The sequence below is a fragment of the Carassius gibelio genome, chromosome B3 (genome assembly GCF_023724105.1).
Source record: "Carassius gibelio isolate Cgi1373 ecotype wild population from Czech Republic chromosome B3, carGib1.2-hapl.c, whole genome shotgun sequence".
Taxonomy (NCBI): Eukaryota; Metazoa; Chordata; class Actinopteri; order Cypriniformes; family Cyprinidae; genus Carassius; species Carassius gibelio.
In genome coordinates this window covers 36,677,631-36,696,758 of record NC_068398.1, presented here as the reverse complement: position 1 = coordinate 36,696,758, position 19,128 = coordinate 36,677,631, and the positions used below count along the sequence as shown (strand labels likewise).

Sequence of the window (19,128 nt, the reverse complement as noted above, 5' to 3'; positions counted from 1 at the left end):
TCCTCTTTCTACTCTTCCCCAGTTCCTTAGTTGTTTGTGGCGTGGTCCTAGCTTGTGAAATGCTCATTATGCAGCGTATTATGCTGGCCTTTGTCTTCTCAGGTGTAAATCACAATGATATTCATGATACCTTCATATGATTTTTACCAACAAAAAGTGTCTTAGAAAATTTAAATCAATACATTGTTTTCTGTAAGTGAGTAAACAAGATGATATTCACATAATTTACAAAGAAAAATTTGCATAACATTTTTTTTCTCAAAAACACAATCATGTACATACATGCTGCTCACATATTATTATAGCCAAGTTTGTGCTGATTACAGTGAGATTAGACTTTAGCCATTTAGATGTGTATAAGAAACTGAAAAAAAACACAAATGTCAGGGCATGACAAAACTTCTCCCGGCCTCAAAAATACCCTTAGACTCCAGAGGGTTAATAATTAATAGTAATTAATAATAATAATTCATTACATTAATATAGCGCTCTTCTAGGCACTCAAAGCGCTTACATTGTCGGGGTATCTCCTCATCCACCACCAGTGTGCAGCATCCACCTGGATGATGCGACGGCAGCCATATTGCACCAGAACGCCCACCACACACCAGCTTACTGATGGAGAGGAGACAGAGTGATGAAGCCAATCAGCGGATATGGGGATTGTTAGGAGGCCATGATGGTCGGAGGTCAATGGGCGAATTTAGCCAGGATGCCGAGGTCACACCTCTACTCTTTTCAAAAGACATCATGGGATTTTTATTGACCACAGAGAGTCAGGACCTCGGTTTAACGTCTTATCCGAAGGACGGAGCTTGTTGACAGTATAGGTTCCCCATCACTATACTGGGGCGCTAGGACCCACACAGACCACAGGGTGAGCACCCCCTGCTGGCCTTACGAGCACCTCTTCCAGCAGCAACCTATTTTCCCAGGAGGTCTCCCATCCAGATACTGACCAGGCCCAGCTTAGCTTCAGTGGGAAACCGTTCTTGGGTTCCAGGGTGATATGGCTGCTGGCCTTCCATAATGCTTCAAATCTGTTCTCAAGATGTATAGGGGGTGGTAGAATACCAGTATTTCCAAGCCTTGTCATAGTCGAATATGGGGTAGAGAAAGCTAAAGCAGCAATATGAGAAACTCGTGACAATCTGATGTCTCGTGTTACTTTGGGTCTCGCTCCCTGTTTGTGCCATTGATTATTATGGCAATCAGTTTCGCATTGTTCCTCTACAGTTGGTATAAACTGTTGAGATTCAGAAGATTCATGGGACTCACCAGCTGTATGCTGAGGGGGTCCATGATGATGGTCTGCTGAGTGTTCCGCCTGTTTTGGAAGTCCAGCAAGGAACTTTGTTTCAAGAATCACAATCCTTTGTAGAAGTTTGCAGAAGTTCATGCAACAAGTGGATCCAACAGGAGCCATTTTCTCTCTCTTTTGTTTGAATGTAGGCAGTTGTTATCCCGTCTCCGGAATGTAAGCTGCTGGCAGTGGGAGGCAAAGTCTTCCTAAATAGAAACTCTGCATATACGCTTGCAGCAGTTAATCATTTAAATTTTATATTAGTTCATGTTGCATTTGTGCAATAGATGAATAATCTTTTTTTTGGTTTGGTTTTGGTTTGGTTTGGCATACACGCGCCTACTACATCCTTTTAACCATCTCTAGAATATAAAACACTGCATTCTGCCTGCAATGTAATGTGGCAGTAACATATATCTCGGCTTGTAACTATACTCTAATTACTATTTAGAAAATTATAACAAGGTAAATTACTCAGCTACTAAAGAAGTAATCAAATTACAGTAACGTGTTACTAAGTAATGCGTTACTGCTCAATTGAGTCCCATTACCCAATTTGAACATTTGCACTTAGGGGTGCAAGGTGGATGTGGATGGGCCCCATCAGGATGAAATAGACTATTGAGAGTGAGGAGTTGTTGTCATAGTACAGAGCCCCTCCCCTTGAGATCACAGTCTCCGCCATGTTGGCAGGACACCGGCGGCGAAACAGGATTGTTTACGTGTGTTGTTAACTCGGTAGTAGAGGAGGTTCTCGCATTTCCAGAATGTTTTACCATGACTGGAAGTTACTGCTGTGTTAAAAACTGCTCCAGTACCTCACACAATACATATGGAAAACATAGGAACAATGGAATACAGTTTTTTAGGTTACACCAAGTAGTGTTGTCACGATACCAAACTTATTGTTTCGATACCGATACCTAGTCAAGAATTGCGATTTCGATACTTTTTCGATACTTTTCCTGTAAAGGGAAAATACATTCTCAAATATCATTGATGTGCTTTATTTTAAAACCAACATTCTAATCATATAACACACTAATAAATGAACATATGAACAGCAGATATATTAAATGTTTGAACAAAATATGAAATATAAAAATAAAATAAAATAGAGCAACATTCAAGGTAAAGAAAAAAAATACATTTAGCAGCATTATCTCAGCTATCATAAGAAAGATAAGAGTAAAACATTTATCTTGATTCTGAACTTTGAATAAAAAATATGAACAGCGATTATATTAAACAATGTTTCTGAACTCAGAAGATTAAATGTCAAAAGTTAAATAATATCAATTAGCAATGGCATTCAAGTAAAAAAAAAAAAAAAAAAAGCAAATAAAATTTAGCAGCAATATCTTCAGAGGAGAAAACTCAGCCAGTGAGCTTTATTGAGTGTCATCTTTTTCTACCAGCCATCATGGACAGGCTGCCACAGTATCACTAGTGCTCGCACATGCAGTCTAGTGATGCGCGGGTCGGGTTTTTTTTTTTTTTTTTTTTTCAACCCGCGGGTCCCGCGTTTATGAAATAATTTGGCCTGCCCCAGCCCGCAAATAAAGTAACATTTCTTTACCCACCCCGACCCGCGTATCGGGGACATCACGGAAGATACGTTGCTACTAGACTCATATTTCTTGTTCACTGAAGCTCCTCCCTCCACAGCAGAACATAACTCCACGTTTAATCCTCGATTATTGTGAATATTATATATGAACTGTCTGACCAAACAATTAAAATGTTAATTATGCAAGAAAACCTCATCCTTTGTTCATCTGAACAACTTATTTAAACTATTTAATGCGATTATGCACACATTTTAGTAAAGCCAAATCAGTTTAGTAAAGCATTAATGCAGGCAATAGTGCTTTTTTGCTTGCGTGAGGAGAAAAAAAACAAAGACGTCCATAAGGAGGCACTGGAAGCGTGCGTTGCACACACCAACATAGAATATGTCTCTTACAAATCTGGAACGCAGTCATTCTTTGAAGTATAGATACTAATAAACTTAGGTATCGGGATGTTTTTAATTTCCGAGAATCGAGATACTTTGAAGTATCGGTGCACCGTGCAACACTAACACCAAGCAAAAAAAAGAATATCGACCCATACGAGCTCCCTGCAACGGAATGGCACATAGACCTGGACCATTTACCTCCATGCACATATATGGACATTGTGAACTAGTTTATGGTGTAAGTTACTACACAATGCAGGAGTTTAAAAGCCAAAAGTCTTTGGAAAGTTGTTAGTCTTTCTGCTGTGGCTGGGTCCATCTACAAGCCTCCAGGTGATAGAAACAGTGTTGTACTGGCAAAGGTAAGTTTCTTCACATGCATTTTAGCGTGTTGTAATTACACTGCATCTAGCAGACACTTCTTGACCAAAAGGACAAAGTAATTAACTGCGACTGTTAGGGCTGCATGATGTGTCGTTTAAGCATCGATATTGCGATGTACGAATTCACGATAGTCACATCACAGGATGTGCGATGTAGGCTGTCGTAGTTGATCCGTTATTCATTAACTATATTGGCCAGCTGCTCCCTGGCCCTTGACGAATGTGATGCGCGGATTAATTGACATAATAACATTCGATATTCAATTGAACAGTTATCAAAAAATGGATCGGGAGGATTTGATTATCATTCAACCAAATGCTTGGGAAATATACCTGCCTTCCTGTGCCGTTTTCCCTGTGCTCTACCGAGGAAACGTAGAAATCGCCGGAGACGTGGGAAGCAAAGGGGAGTTGCAGTGAGGCTGAAATTTCAGCTACAGCTCCAGCGGGCAGCCGATGGACGTCCGTTACTTCCGATGGAACGTGGCTGGCATGTCTCTAGGCGATCACCAGAGCGATTGTACCGGATGATTCATCCTACGTGGTCAGTTTCTGTTTCGTTGTGCTCACCTGGGCAAGTGAACTGGAGGATTCATTCTGCGTGGTTGTTTGGTGGCTGTCGACCTTTCGCTGTTTCACCTCGGATACGACGCAGAAGTGTGAACTCTAACAATCTTCTACAACTTCATCATCAGCCACAACGGAGCTCAGAGCAGGTTTTATCCAAGATGGCACTAATAAATGCCCGATCACTGGTAAATAAGACCTTTATTTTAAATGACTTTGTATCAAATGATTTGGACGTTATTAGTAACTGAGACATGGCTGAAACCTGGAGATCTGGCGCCATTGACTGAACTATTACCTCAGGACTATCTATTTTATCTCAGGACTATCTAAACTCCCCTCGGACTACGGGACGGGGTGGAGGATTAGTTTCTGTTTTTAAAAATAAACTTTCTTGCCAATCACTGTCCACCAATGCATTAAAAAGCTTTGAATTGCAGCTATTTAGATTAACTGTTGAAAATGCAGTTGTGGTGGCACTTATATATCGCCCTCCGAAATCCACAACAGATTTTATTGGTGAATTTGCTTTTAAGCGAACTTGTAACACAATATGATCTTAATCCTTGGTGATTTTAATATTCATATTTGCTGCAGTACTGATTCTTTGTCAAAGGAATTTGTAAATCTGATGGAATCATTTGAACTCCTTCAATGGGTAGATGGCCCTTCTCATGTACAGGGCCATACAATGGATTTGGTTTTAACGCACGGACTATCTGTTTCTGATATAACAATGAGTGAATTAAATTTTTCTGATCATAAGCCAATAATTTTTTTCAATACCTTTGGTTCCTGAGTCGATTCCAATGCATAAGCCAGTACATTGGTCTCGGACACTAAATTCTATTGCTATATCTAACTTTTCTCAAATGTATAAAAACATCTGTGATAGTGAATTTCTAGACAGCTCTCTTCCTAATATTGATTTAGATGAACATTTTAACCGTTTTAACTCTACTTGTGTAAGTGTCTTAGATTCTGTTGCTCCACTTAAACCTAAACTCTTAAAGAAAAAAACTGAGCAGTGGTTGAATGAGACTGTACATAGTTTTAGACGGCTATGTAGACAGGCTGAACGAAGATGGAGAAAGCATAGACTTCAGGTGTATTACGAAGCCCTGAGAGATGCCTTATCTAATTTTCAAAATGCAGTTAAGAAGGCAAAATGTCAGTATTTTTCACAAATAACTGAAGCATATAGACAAAAACCAAAGTTACTTTTTTCTACTATAAACTCTGCTCTAAATCCACCCATTAAAGCATATCCGGTACCTTCCCACCTAAATGGTGATGATTTTCTTAGATTTCATAGGCCAGAAATTCAGAAATCCAGATTTCTTAGAAATCATAGGCCAGGTACTGACGAAACTCAGAACAATTATGACACTGAAAACACTCAGTTTATGCTACCTCCATGCTCCTCAGTCTGTCATGAATTTGATCCTATTTCTCTTTCACATCTACAAGAAATTATAACCCATCTTAGGCCTACAATTTGTTTACTAGACATTATTCCACCTCGTAGTTTAATACAACTTTTTGACACATTAGGACCAAGTTTACTTACCATTGTAAATAAATCACTTAGCTTAGGGATCTTTCCAGCTGATCTCAAAAATGCCTTTATACTTCCTTCAATCAAGAAACCAGATCTTGATCCTGCCATTTTGAATAATTATCGGCCTATCTCTAATTTGCCTTTTATTTCAAATATTCTAGAAAAAGTCAACTAAATTCCTATTTAAATTCCCATGCTATATGTGAGAAGTTTCAATCCGGCTTTCGAGCACTCCACAGTACCGAATCAGCACTACTGAAGGTTTTTAATGACATCTATCTGACAACAGATGCTGGAGATTCTATAATTTTAATGCGTTTAGATCTTAGCTCTGCTTTTGATATGGTGGACCATGATATTCTTTTGTCGAGACTCGAATATGATGTGGGGCTGAAAGGAACAGTATTAAATTGGTTTAGTTCATGTTTAAGCGATCGAAGATTCTCTGTCCGTTTTGGCTCCTCTATGTCCTCTGTTGCTCACCTTCGATGGGGGGTCCCTCAGGGCTCAATCCTGGCCCCTACACTCTTTACCCTATATATGCTCCCTCTGGGATCCATATTTAAAAAATATGATGTGTCATTTCACTGCTATGCAGATGATATTCAGATTTATGTCCCTATGAAACGGGCAGGAAAAAACTCATTTGAGCACCTGTTGGTTTGCCTAGATGAAATAAAGAAGTGGATGTCTGCTGTGGCGGGGGAGGCATGGTTTAGCAAGGTCTGCAACCATAGACAGTAAAAGAAATGGACACAGCGACCCCATTGGAACTCAATTGAGACAAATTGTCACAGTGTGACAAATGGCATGTGGAACTTATTCCCGCTGAAGCAGTGTTCCCGGGGGAACGCTTTGAGTGTAACCCTGTTCCCAGGCCTGTGTGTGCGTTTGTTGCTGTGACAACCCCAAATGACGGATTGGCAACAGGTGTGGGGGATTTACTCAGAGTTTGCGTGAGGCCTCATCAACAGTGGAGAGGATAAAAAGCAAGAGAGAGAGGTGGTGTGTGTGGTTTTTCTCCCTTGTGAAAAGTCGTTTTATTGGGTGGTAATAGTTACTGGAGGACGGGTGAATGAAGAGGACAGTGTTGCTTGATGAGGGATTCGAGGACAACAGAAGGAGAGTGAATTACCCTGTTTGCATTGGAGAGGAGCTGAGTAACTGAGAACTGAGTCTTGTAATTGCACACGTTTGACACTGAATTGGATGTGGTTTGGAGTGTTTGGATCACGATCATAAATATCACTGAGTGGATTGTATTGATTCATTACCGATCTCTTACCTCTCCCTCCTCTATAAATGGTGATGTGAACTCTGCCTGTGACTGTGAAGAAAAACATCTCAGAACATCCTCAGTGGCAGTGAGGATTGCGCCCTCCCCCTTCCCCTCGGACAGAAACCCGAATGTGAGTGCTGGCTTTAAATTGCACTTCGTGAAGTGAGTTTGCAGTGGCTAAAATTGATGTTTTCCCCCACAATATATGTTTGAAGTGGAATTGTCGTGTGTGTGTGTAAGCTACATTCCTTTTTGCCATGCACTCTCTGGGCCCTATTTTAACGATCTGAAACGCAAGTGTCAAAGCGCGAAGCGCAAGTAAGTTTGTGGGCGGGTCTCGGCGCTGTTGCTATTTTCCCGGCGGGATAAATGGCTCTTGCGCCCGGCGCAAATCTAAAATGGGTTGGTCTGAAGTAGCTTCATTATTCATAGGTGTGGTTTGGGCGTAACGTGAAATAAACCAATCAGAGCGTCATCCAACATTCCCTTTAAAAGCAGGTGCGCAAGTTCCATTATGGATTGCTATTATTATGGTGTATTTACCAGGCGCACGCCAGGAGCGGTTCACAGCCGAGGAGACTGATGTTCTTGTAAGAGCAGTGAAAGACAGAGAAGTTGTGTTGTATGGGGATGGGAGAAACCCACCCAAAATAGCGTCGGTTAAACAGGCGTGGGAGGAAATAGCCACAATTGTTTCATCGATTTTTTTTTTCCTGGTTCTTGACGGACAAACAAATTTGTCAGATGTCCTTATATACATATATGTCTTGCCACTATCGGGCAAACAGGTCTGATCCTTAATTACTACAATTAGCCTGAATAATTTGTAAGCAAGATTTCACAGTGATTTCCGTCATCTCATGTGTTAATATTTTTTTAGTGTAACAATTTATGATTTGCAAAAATAACTGTTGCATCTGTGTAGATTACATGAGCAAAGTGTATGCGCGTTGTGCACGCTATACATTATGGTCAAGCATGTGCCCTTAAAATAGCATAATGAACAACGCGCAACGCGCCACTGACTTTAGACTAGGTTTTTTCTGGTCAGTGGCGCAATTGTTTAATGGAACAGCAAAATAGCACCAGGGATTGTTTGCGCCGGAACACGCCTCCTTTTTTGCGCTGAACCGCCCAGGGAGCGCAAGTTCATTCACTAGTTTAGCGACGTGCTTCTGTGGAGGGAAAAGCGCGCTTTGCGCGGGTGCAAAATAGGAATGACACATGCGTCGGTGTGCAAAGTCAATTGCGCTGGGTGCAAGATAGGGCCCTCTATGTGTCATGAGGGCTGACTGTCAATAGTAAGAGTCCTGCGACACTGATTTGTTCCAACTGTCTGGATGTTGAGGATTTATCATCTGGGATGTGAATTAACCCCTCTGTTGTGCTAATAGGAGAAGAGATGCCCTGTTGAAATATTTACTATCTGCCTCAGAAAAGCTCTGTGCAACCTGTTGACTTCGAGTCTGCTGTATCCCTGCCATTCAACTGTATGGTGAGAAGTGTTCGCTCCTTCCAATGCATGTGAACTGTATACTTGCCTGAAACATCCATTCTGTCTGTCTCAGAAGAAGCCCATATTCAGCCTGTTGACTTCGAGTCTGCTGTATCCCTGCCATTCAACTGTATGGTGAGAAGTGTTCGCTCCTTCCAATGCATGTGAACTGTATACTTGCCTGAAACATCCATTCTGTCCGTCTCAGAAGAAGCCCCATTCAGCCTGTTGACTTCGAGTCTGCTGTATCCCTGCTATTCGTCTGTATTGTGAGAAGTGTTCGTTCCTTCCAATGCATGTGAACTGTATACTTGCCTGAAACATCCATTCTGTCTGTCTCAGAAGAAGCCCCATTCAGCCTGTTGACTTCGAGTCTGCTGTATCCCTGCTATTCATCTGTATGGTGAGAAGTGTTCGTTCCTTCCAACGCATGTGAACTGTATACTTTGTCTGAAACATCCATTCTGTCTGTCTCAGAGGAAGCCCCATTCAGCCTGTTGACTTCGAGTCTGCTGTATCCCTGCTATTCATCTGTATTGTGAGAAGTGTTCGTTCCTTCCAACGCATGTGAACTGTATACTTTGTCTGAAGCATCCATTCTGTCTGTTTCAGTAGAAACCCTGCACAGCCTGTTGACTTAGAGTTTGTTGCATCCTTGTGGCTCACCTGTGCTGAGAGAGGTGACTGTCCTTTGTCACGAACGTGAGATGGGCACGCTTTGTCTGGAATATCCACTCTGACGGTGTCAGGAGAAGCCACCTTACTGTAAGACCGTGCACCTGCCGTATACGTACTCGACTGATATCATTCACCTCAAATTCCGTACCTGTGGAAGAAGGAAGGAAGGCTGGAATTACATACTTACCGGAGGAGACTTACCGGACCCCTCACTTGCCAAACACATCCCCACCTCAAGGCTGTGTATCTGCCGTGTACGGACCTGACCGATATCCATCCGTCCCAAATTCTGCATCTGTGAAGAAGGGAAGGAAGTTTGGAAGTATTTAATTACCAGAGGAGACTTACCAGACTGCGGGCTTGCCGATCGTATTCCCACCTGTGAAATACCTACTTGACCACCCATCTGTCCATCTATTGCGGGGCCCGCACAGAGGAAGAGGGCGGGAGAGTCCCCGGTCGCTGCATTGTTTACCTTCAAGCCCTGAGGGTAACAAAGAAGATTTTAGGTTAGGATTCCCAATTTGCTTTTACTTCAAAATAAAACTTGTTAAATTTATTCTCTGTCTCCGACTCTTCCCTCTGATACGCTCCTCGAGGTGGTCCTGGTTTAGGGGTGGGCGCAGTCCAGCTTGGCCCTCCTGACCTGTGACAGATTGGCGTAGTCGGCAGGGTACTACCTCGAGTTGAGCGACCAGAGGTCGAGATGGCAGAAGAGGAAGTGCTTGGGGCACGGCAACCCGTCGTGCCAATCTTTATGGGGGCTCCGTGGGCTCCGAAGTATGGAGGCCCGGGATCCGAAATGAGCTTGTCGATGTGGAAGGTACAGGTGGAGTACCTGGCAGGGCTCCAAGGTCTGAGTGCCCCGCAGCAGGTTCAGTTTGTTTTAAACTCCTTGGAAGGGGAAGCGAGGAGAGAAGTTCAGGCAGCACCGGCAGCAACTCGAGCGACTGTCCAGGCCATTTTTGACTTCCTCACGGGACAATATGGAGACACCACCCCGGTAGCTGTTCTGAGGACGCAGTTTTTCAATTCTCGGCAAGGCCCTCGGCAATCTGTTCGGGCATTTACCCTACAATTACGGGAACAGTTTTCTAGACTTACAGGGAGACAGGATCATGGCCTGGGGGGCGAAGAGGTTTTACTACGAGATCAGTTTTTAGTGGGGTTGCGGGAAGGCCCTGTGCGTCAGAGTCTGCGGGTGCAATTTCGACGAACCCCGAACCTGACCTTTGAAGAGCTTCGACAAGAAGCACTGGCCCTTGAGTGTGATCACATGGAGAATGTAGATCCTCCCAGCTGCCTAGCCACGAATGTTGTTAGCACCCCTTCGACTACTACGACATCTGACTGGAAGCAGGCCCTCCGGGAAGAGTTGAAGAGAGATGTGCGGGAACAAATGTCTGACCTATCTAAATCTTTTATGGAGGAGCTTCGTCGAGAGCGCCTCCAGTTGTCCTCTTTACCGCGGGAGCGGGCTTACTCTGATGGGAACCGTCCTCCCGACCGCCGTCCATCCCGACCTTCCGGCTCTCGATTTCAGTGGGATGAGCGTGGGCGTCCCATCTGCAACGGCTGTGGAGAGCCGGGACATTACTTCCGTCAGTGTCCTGCTCGATGTGCATCGCAAGGGGGTTTTTAGAGTTTCCGGCCACTGTGGGTCAAGTGGTCGGGACCCCCTTATCAGACCCCTCTCTGCCTACAACTTCTAGGAGCCGCCTGGTGGGCTGTTGCCCAGTGGTGGTGGTTCAGGTCAATGACCAGAAAGTGCAGTGCCTCTTGGATACAGGCTCCCAAGTGACCCTATTCACCGAAAGCTTGGCCCATGAGTTGTTTGGCACCGAAGGTCGTCCACCTGCGGAAGCCCCCTGGTTGACGCTACGTGGGGCGAATGGTCTCGACATCCCGTATGTGGGATACCTTGTGACTGATCTAAAGATTCAGGGAGTAGTGGTGCCACAGAAAGGAGTGGTGGTCGTACGAGACACATGCCTGGGGTCTCATCGTGCCCTGATTGGGATGAACGTCATTTCGGACTGTTGGGAGGAGCTGTTCCGAAGTAGACCGGCTCGAACAGCTGCAACATCAGCCGGGCAGGAGTGGGACCGCATCAGGGCCGACTGCCGTCGAGTATGTCTGGCCGAACAACAGGGGGATCGGGAAAGCACGGGAAGAGTAGCCTGCCGTTACGCCTTGTCCATTCCAGCTCAGAGTGAGGCTTTGGTCGGGGTCAGGTTGCCTCCTCGACTTTATAGTCCGGAAGATTGGGTCATGGTGGAACCCCATGAAGATGGTCCCAAGGTGGAAGTTGCTCGAGGATTGGCGACTGTTCAGGGGGGCCGGGTCTCAGTGCGAGTCAGGAACATGAATCCCTTCCCTGTTCACTTGTATCGTCACCAGCGTTTGGCCCGGGTGACCTCAGTGAGGCCCCAGCAGGTTCGTGAACAGGGTGAAGTCAACTTCAATCGGGTAGGCCCGACAGTGGTAGAGGTGGTCCTGACACGAGCGGGTTCGGGGGCGGGAGAGATAGGAGGAGGGTTGCCTACCCACCTGATGGGGGAGTCTTTACGGGGTGAAGGACTAGGAGAAGAGCAATTGGGACAACTCCAAGAGTTCTTGATGGAATGGCAGCACTTGTTTTCCACTCACGATGAGGATTACGGCCGCACGGATGTGGTGCGACATCAAATCCCAACTGGGGATGCTGCACCCAGCCGAGAGCGCTATCGACCCGTGCCCCCGACCTTGTATTCAGAGGTCCGCACCCTTTTGCGAGGGATGCTTGACAAGGGGATTATTCGAGAGAGCAGTAGCCCTTGGGCTGCCCCGATAGTACTGGTTCGAAAGAAAACTGGTTCCTGGAGGTTTTGTGTGGATTACCGAAGGCTGAATCAAGTCACCAAAAGGGATGCTTTCCCGTTGCCTCGAGTTGAAGACTCTCTCACGAGCCTCACACAAGCCACCTGGTATTCCACCCTTGACTTGGCCAGCGGTTACTGGCAGGTGCAGATGGACGAGCATGACCGGGAGAAGACTGCATTCACTACCCCCTTTGGCCTATATGAATGGGACCGGATGCCGTTTGGCCTTTGCAACGCCCCAGCCACGTTCCAACGGCTGATGCAGCGTTGTTTAGGCAACCAACTGATGGATTCCACCCTCGTCTATCTAGACGACGTCATTGTCTACTCCCCAGATTTCAAGTCCCATCTCGAGCACCTAGAGCAAGTCTTCCGTTCCCTAGAGCGATATGGGTTGAAGCTCCAGCCAGACAAGTGCCAGCTCTTCCGCAAAGAGGTTAAATTCTTGGGGCATGTGGTGAGTGCAGCGGGGATTTCAGTTGATCCCGAGAAGGTGGTGGCAGTGCAGGAGTGGGCTGTGCCCAAGACGGTGCGCCAGGTTCGTTCATTCCTGGGCTTCGTGGGTTACTATAGGCGATTCATTAAAGATTTCTCTAAAATCGCTAGGCCGATCAACCAGTTGCTGGGAGGTATGGGACGAGTTCGTGGCCGAGGGTCCCCTTCGATCCAATGGGATCCGGCCTGTGAAGCTGCCTTCCAGAAACTCAAGCAGGAACTACTACAGGCCCCGATCCTAGCCTACGCTGACTTCACACAACCCTTCATCCTGTATACCGATGCTAGCCACCTGGGCTTGGGGGCTGTCTTGGCCCAGAAGCAACAGGGAGAGGAAAAGGTAATCGCCTATGCAAGCCGAAGTTTACATCTAACGGAGAAGAACGACGCCAATTACAGTTCTTTTAAGCTTGAGTTGCTGGCAGTGAAGTGGGCGTTGTGTGAAAAGTTCAAGGATTACTTGTGGGGAGCCAAGGTACGGGTCGTCACGGACAATAACCCGTTGGTTCATTTGCAGACTGCTAAACTGGGGGCGGTGGAACAACGCTGGGTGGCACAACTGGCCAATTTTGACTATCAGCTCCAGTACCGGCCAGGAAGAGAACACACTAATGCCGATGTACTATCAAGGTTACCCGGCGAAGGATCGGCAGGTCAGGTACCAGCACCAGAAGCGGGGTCCGATGAGGGACTGATGGTGGGAGTTGTAGAGGCACCAGGGCAAGTATCGGAGGAACCCCCCCCTTGTTGGGGGTGGGACCCACAGCGATGGAGGCGGTGGCAGGGCGAAGACGGAGATGTAGCGTTGGTTCGAACGTGGCTAGAACAGAAGGCCTGGCCTGAGGGTGTGGGACGCCGGACTCAGACTCGGATTGTGCGGGGCCTGCTGGGACAGAGGGGGAGACTCTATTTGAAGGAAGGTGTGCTCTGTAGGGCCCTCCAGGACCCAGGTCGGGGCGATGAGGTCTGTCAAATCGTGGTCCCTGAAGGGCGTTGTCAGGCTTTATTGGAGGCATATCACACCAAGATGGGACATCAGGGGCAGGAGAGGACATTGGCACTGGTGAGGCGACACTTCTACTGGCCCGGAATGGAGGGTGCCACGAGGACTTACCTTCAGAGGTGCCCACGCTGCACGTTGTTTAAGACCAAGAAGGACGTACGGGCACCGCTGGTTCCGATGCAGGCCAAGGCACCGCTGCATATGGTGGCCATGGATTATCTGACTTTGGGACGGCCAGTGGATCGGATCCAGAACATCCTTGTGGTAACCGATCTGTTTACTAAGTATGCTTGGGCCATCCCAACTGTGGACCAAACCGCCATTACGACTGCCAACGCCCTTTGGAGGTATGTGATCCAACCATTTGGATGCCCTGAAATTTTCCACTCAGACCAAGGAACCAACTTTGAATCCAGGGTGATCCATGAGCTGTGCCAACTGTACGGATGCAAGAAGACCCATACGACTCCCTATCACCCCCAAGGGAACGGGGGGTGTGAGAGGTTTAATCAGACCTTGCTGAGTTTATTAGGAACCTTAGAGGAGGAACAGCAAGGCCATTGGGTCGACAGACTCCCGGCGATGGTACAGGCCTATAACAACAGTGTGCACAGTACCACTGGTTACGCCCCCACCTACCTGATGTTCGGCAGACATGTGAGACTTCCGATGGATATGCTTCTGGGGACCACTGCAGGGGAAGAGGGAGGTAGTTTGACAGATTGGGTGACGGGACATCATCAACGCCTCCAGTCAGCATACGAACGAGTCTCGGGCCGGATTAACCGAGCAGCGTTGAAGAACAAGAGGTTGTATGACCGGACGGCTCGAGAGGCACCGTTACTACCAGGGGAGAGGGTGCTGGTGCGGGATAATCGCCGACAAGGGAAGGGAAAATTGAGTGACCGGTGGGAGGCTCAGCCGTTTGTCGTTCTGCGACAGCCACACCCAGACCAACCCGTATATGCATTGCGGCCAGAAGGAAAGGCGGGCCCCGAACGGGTGTTACATCGAAATTTGATCCGCCCTTGCCCAAACTACCCAAAACGTGTTGTAGAGAATCCACCGGTTGAAACGTCCGGGATGCCCCCGCTGGTAGGATGGGCGGTGATTCCAGGAGGCCTGGGCCTAGGGCTACGACCTGAAGCACCCATTTCCCCACCTCGACGGTCCCAGCGTGAGAATCGAGGTCAGCCTCCAGCTAGGTTTGGAGACTGGGTGTCTGGAGACCGTTCTCGGGACTAGAACGGTTTGGCGGGGGGGTATGTCACAGTGTGACAAATGGCATGTGGAACTTATTCCCGCTGAAGCAGTGTTCCCGGGGGAACGCTTTGAGTGTAACCCTGTTCCCAGGCCTGTGTGTGCGTTTGTTGCTGTGACAACCCCAAATGACGGATTGGCAACAGGTGTGGGGGATTTACTCAGAGTTTGCGTGAGGCCTCATCAACAGTGGAGAGGATAAAAAGCAAGAGAGAGAGGTGGTGTGTGTGGTTTTTCTCCCTTGTGAAAAGTCGTTTTATTGGGTGGTAATAGTTACTGGAGGACGGGTGAATGAAGAGGACAGTGTTGCTTGATGAGGGATTCGAGGACAACAGAAGGAGAGTGAATTACCCTGTTTGCATTGGAGAGGAGCTGAGTAACTGAGAACTGAGTCTTGTAATTGCACACGTTTGACACTGAATTGGATGTGGTTTGGAGTGTTTGGATCACGATCATAAATATCACTGAGTGGATTGTATTGATTCATTACCGATCTCTTACCTCTCCCTCCTCTATAAATGGTGATGTGAACTCTGCCTGTGACTGTGAAGAAAAACATCTCAGAACATCCTCAGTGGCAGTGAGGATTGCCCCCTCCCCCTTCCCCTCGGACAGAAACCCGAATGTGAGTGCTGGCTTTAAATTGCACTTCGTGAAGTGAGTTTGCAGTGGCTAAAATTGATGTTTTCCCCCACAATATATGTTTGAAGTGGAATTGTCGTGTGTGTGTGTAAGCTACATTCCTTTTTGCCATGCACTCTCTATGTGTCATGAGGGCTGACTGTCAATAGTAAGAGTCCTGCGACACTGATTTGTTCCAACTGTCTGGATGTTGAGGATTTATCATCTGGGATGTGAATTAACCCCTCTGTTGTGCTAATAGGAGAAGAGATGCCCTGTTGAAATATTTACTATCTGCCTCAGAAAAGCTCTGTGCAACCTGTTGACTTCGAGTCTGCTGTATCCCTGCCATTCAACTGTATGGTGAGAAGTGTTCGCTCCTTCCAATGCATGTGAACTGTATACTTGCCTGAAACATCCATTCTGTCTGTCTCAGAAGAAGCCCATATTCAGCCTGTTGACTTCGAGTCTGCTGTATCCCTGCCATTCAACTGTATGGTGAGAAGTGTTCGCTCCTTCCAATGCATGTGAACTGTATACTTGCCTGAAACATCCATTCTGTCCGTCTCAGAAGAAGCCCCATTCAGCCTGTTGACTTCGAGTCTGCTGTATCCCTGCTATTCGTCTGTATTGTGAGAAGTGTTCGTTCCTTCCAATGCATGTGAACTGTATACTTGCCTGAAACATCCATTCTGTCTGTCTCAGAAGAAGCCCCATTCAGCCTGTTGACTTCGAGTCTGCTGTATCCCTGCTATTCATCTGTATGGTGAGAAGTGTTCGTTCCTTCCAACGCATGTGAACTGTATACTTTGTCTGAAACATCCATTCTGTCTGTCTCAGAGGAAGCCCCATTCAGCCTGTTGACTTCGAGTCTGCTGTATCCCTGCTATTCATCTGTATTGTGAGAAGTGTTCGTTCCTTCCAACGCATGTGAACTGTATACTTTGTCTGAAGCATCCATTCTGTCTGTTTCAGTAGAAACCCTGCACAGCCTGTTGACTTAGAGTTTGTTGCATCCTTGTGGCTCACCTGTGCTGAGAGAGGTGACTGTCCTTTGTCACGAACGTGAGATGGGCACGCTTTGTCTGGAATATCCACTCTGACGGTGTCAGGAGAAGCCACCTTACTGTAAGACCGTGCACCTGCCGTATACGTACTCGACTGATATCATTCACCTCAAATTCCGTACCTGTGGAAGAAGGAAGGAAGGCTGGAATTACATACTTACCGGAGGAGACTTACCGGACCCCTCACTTGCCAAACACATCCCCACCTCAAGGCTGTGTATCTGCCGTGTACGGACCTGACCGATATCCATCCGTCCCAAATTCTGCATCTGTGAAGAAGGGAAGGAAGTTTGGAAGTATTTAATTACCAGAGGAGACTTACCAGACTGCGGGCTTGCCGATCGTATTCCCACCTGTGAAATACCTACTTGACCACCCATCTGTCCATCTATTGCGGGGCCCGCACAGAGGAAGAGGGCGGGAGAGTCCCCGGTCGCTGCATTGTTTACCTTCAAGCCCTGAGGGTAACAAAGAAGATTTTAGGTTAGGATTCCCAATTTGCTTTTACTTCAAAATAAAACTTGTTAAATTTATTCTCTGTCTCCGACTCTTCCCTCTGATACGCTCCTCGAGGTGGTCCTGGTTTAGGGGTGGGCGCAGTCCAGCTTGGCCCTCCTGACCTGTGACAAAATGAAGCCCAGTTTTAGCGTTTTTTAGCACTTCCGTTTCTGACGCGCAGACTCAAACAAAGCTTGACGACGTCAGCAACCTGTCTGCCAGATGTAAATCTTCTAAGTGGCTGTGCGTGCAAACTGCCATCGTTAATCTTGCAGAGCTTGAGCGGGGAGTTCTTTGTCGTGAGTGAGCAGGAGTAAGTATTCTGATTAATTATTTTGTATAGTATTTTAAAATGTAACGCCAGTACGCCATATTAAGTTAATTGCCTGCGAGCTTCTCCTCCTTTCTGTACGGTAATGCGACAGAGAGCCGAGTGGTTATGACGCAATCGTTAGCCTATTTTTTACAAAAACTGTTTATACGGGGCCATAATGTAACAAAGAAGGTAATGGAGCCCTTTATACATTGTCGTGTATCTTTAGAAATAAATAATGGACAAACAGAGTCTTTAAACGCCTCAGATGTAAAGTTATTCGCTGTCAAAGTGACGCCAAAATGAATGGGAGTCAATGGGAATGCTAACGCAAGTGAAGTTCTGCTAAAAGATGGCAGCCCCCACCCGACTTCAACTTCCGGTCGATTTCCTTGCCCCTTGTCTGCAACGGGAGAGAGGGTGAAGAGATCAGCGGTGGTAAGTGGGTTAAGTGAGAGACAAGTGACACCTGCTTCTCATTTCAGTGATGGGCATGGGGAAGCAGTATTTAAGCCAGCCGCTTTCCAGAAACGGGAGAGAGATCTGAGGGCTCGTGGGAGGAAGCAGCAGATGGAACGCGAGAAGCCAAAGTGAATGTTGATTATTTATTGATGTGCATGTGGCGAGAGTTTGTTTTCTTTTCTTCTTTTATTTATGAAAAATAAAGTTCCCACCTCAGTACGCCGACCCTGGTCTCCTTCCTTCTCTGCCACACGAACATTGTTACATCTGCCAATTTCCTAAAATTAAATGAAAATAAAACAGAACTTTTACTCTTTGGTCCTTCTAAAAGTAGTTTAAACCACCTCCCTGAAGCATACACACTTTCTTTGCCGGTTAATACCTGTGTGTAAAATCTTGGTGTTTCATTAGATAGTTTGTTGAAACTGGATAAGCAAGTGAATTCTGTTGTCAGATCTTGTTTTTTCCATCTACGTATGCTGACTAAAGTTAAACCTTTTCTATGTCCCCAAGCTTTTGAATGGGTGATACATGCATACCTGTCATCTCGACTAGACTACTGTAATTCTCTATACTATGGAATAAATTCAACAACTCGAACACGTCTTCAAATAGTCCAAAATGAAGCAGCGAGACTTCTAAAAGGCACTCGCAAATGTGAAAATATTACCCTGATCTTAGCATCCCTTTATTGGTTGCCGGTTCGCTTTAGGGTTAATTTTAAAATTCTTTTATTTGTCTATAAATGCCTAAATAACCTAGCTCCCCTCTATCTATCTGAGCTCCTAGAGCATTACAATCCTTCCAGAGATCTTAGGTCAGGTACACAGAAACTTTTATCTATACCACGATACAAGTTAAAACACAGAGGTTACCGTGCCTTTGCCATTGCGGGCCCGACACTATGGAATAGCTTGCCTAATCATGTTCGCTCTGCACCTGACTTGTCAGTTTTCAAGTCACGCTTGAAAACACACTTTTATTCAATTGCTTTTAATAACTTGTAGCTTGTGTTTTTATTTTATTCATTTCTAAAAAAAAAATTTTGGCTCTGTTTGTCGTGTGATATTTTATTTGTTTTGTCAGCTTGTCTGTATAAATGGTGCTATATAAATAAATTTTGACTTTACTTGAACAGTCTTGAAGGAGCTCCTCGAGAGATGCTTAGCACTTGTTGGCCCTTTTGCCTTCTGTCTGCGGTCCAGCTCACCCCTAAACCATCTCGATTGCGTTCAGGTCCGGTGACTGTGGAGGCCAGGTCATCTGGCGTAGCACCCCATCACTCTCCTTCTTGGTCAAATAGCCCTTGATGCCTTCAGTGT

General features: G+C 46.1%; 1 protein-coding gene and 2 long non-coding RNA genes across 6 annotated transcripts in view; 2 read left to right on the top strand and 1 right to left on the bottom strand.

The window, feature by feature from the left end:
- The window catches only part of LOC127953360 (zinc finger protein 883-like), a 375,243-nt gene that overhangs the window by 220,242 nt on the left and 135,873 nt on the right, over window positions 1–19,128 (bottom strand). The window lies entirely within an intron of this gene.
- LOC127953479 (uncharacterized) overlaps window positions 1–19,128 on the top strand; it is a 181,083-nt gene that overhangs the window by 143,365 nt on the left and 18,590 nt on the right. The gene's annotated exons all lie outside the window — the stretch shown is intronic.
- LOC127953477 (uncharacterized) lies at window positions 15,938–17,066 on the top strand. Its single transcript, XR_008153228.1, has 2 exons — window positions 15,938–16,232; window positions 16,307–17,066. It is a non-coding gene; the product is annotated as an uncharacterized LOC127953477 (long non-coding RNA).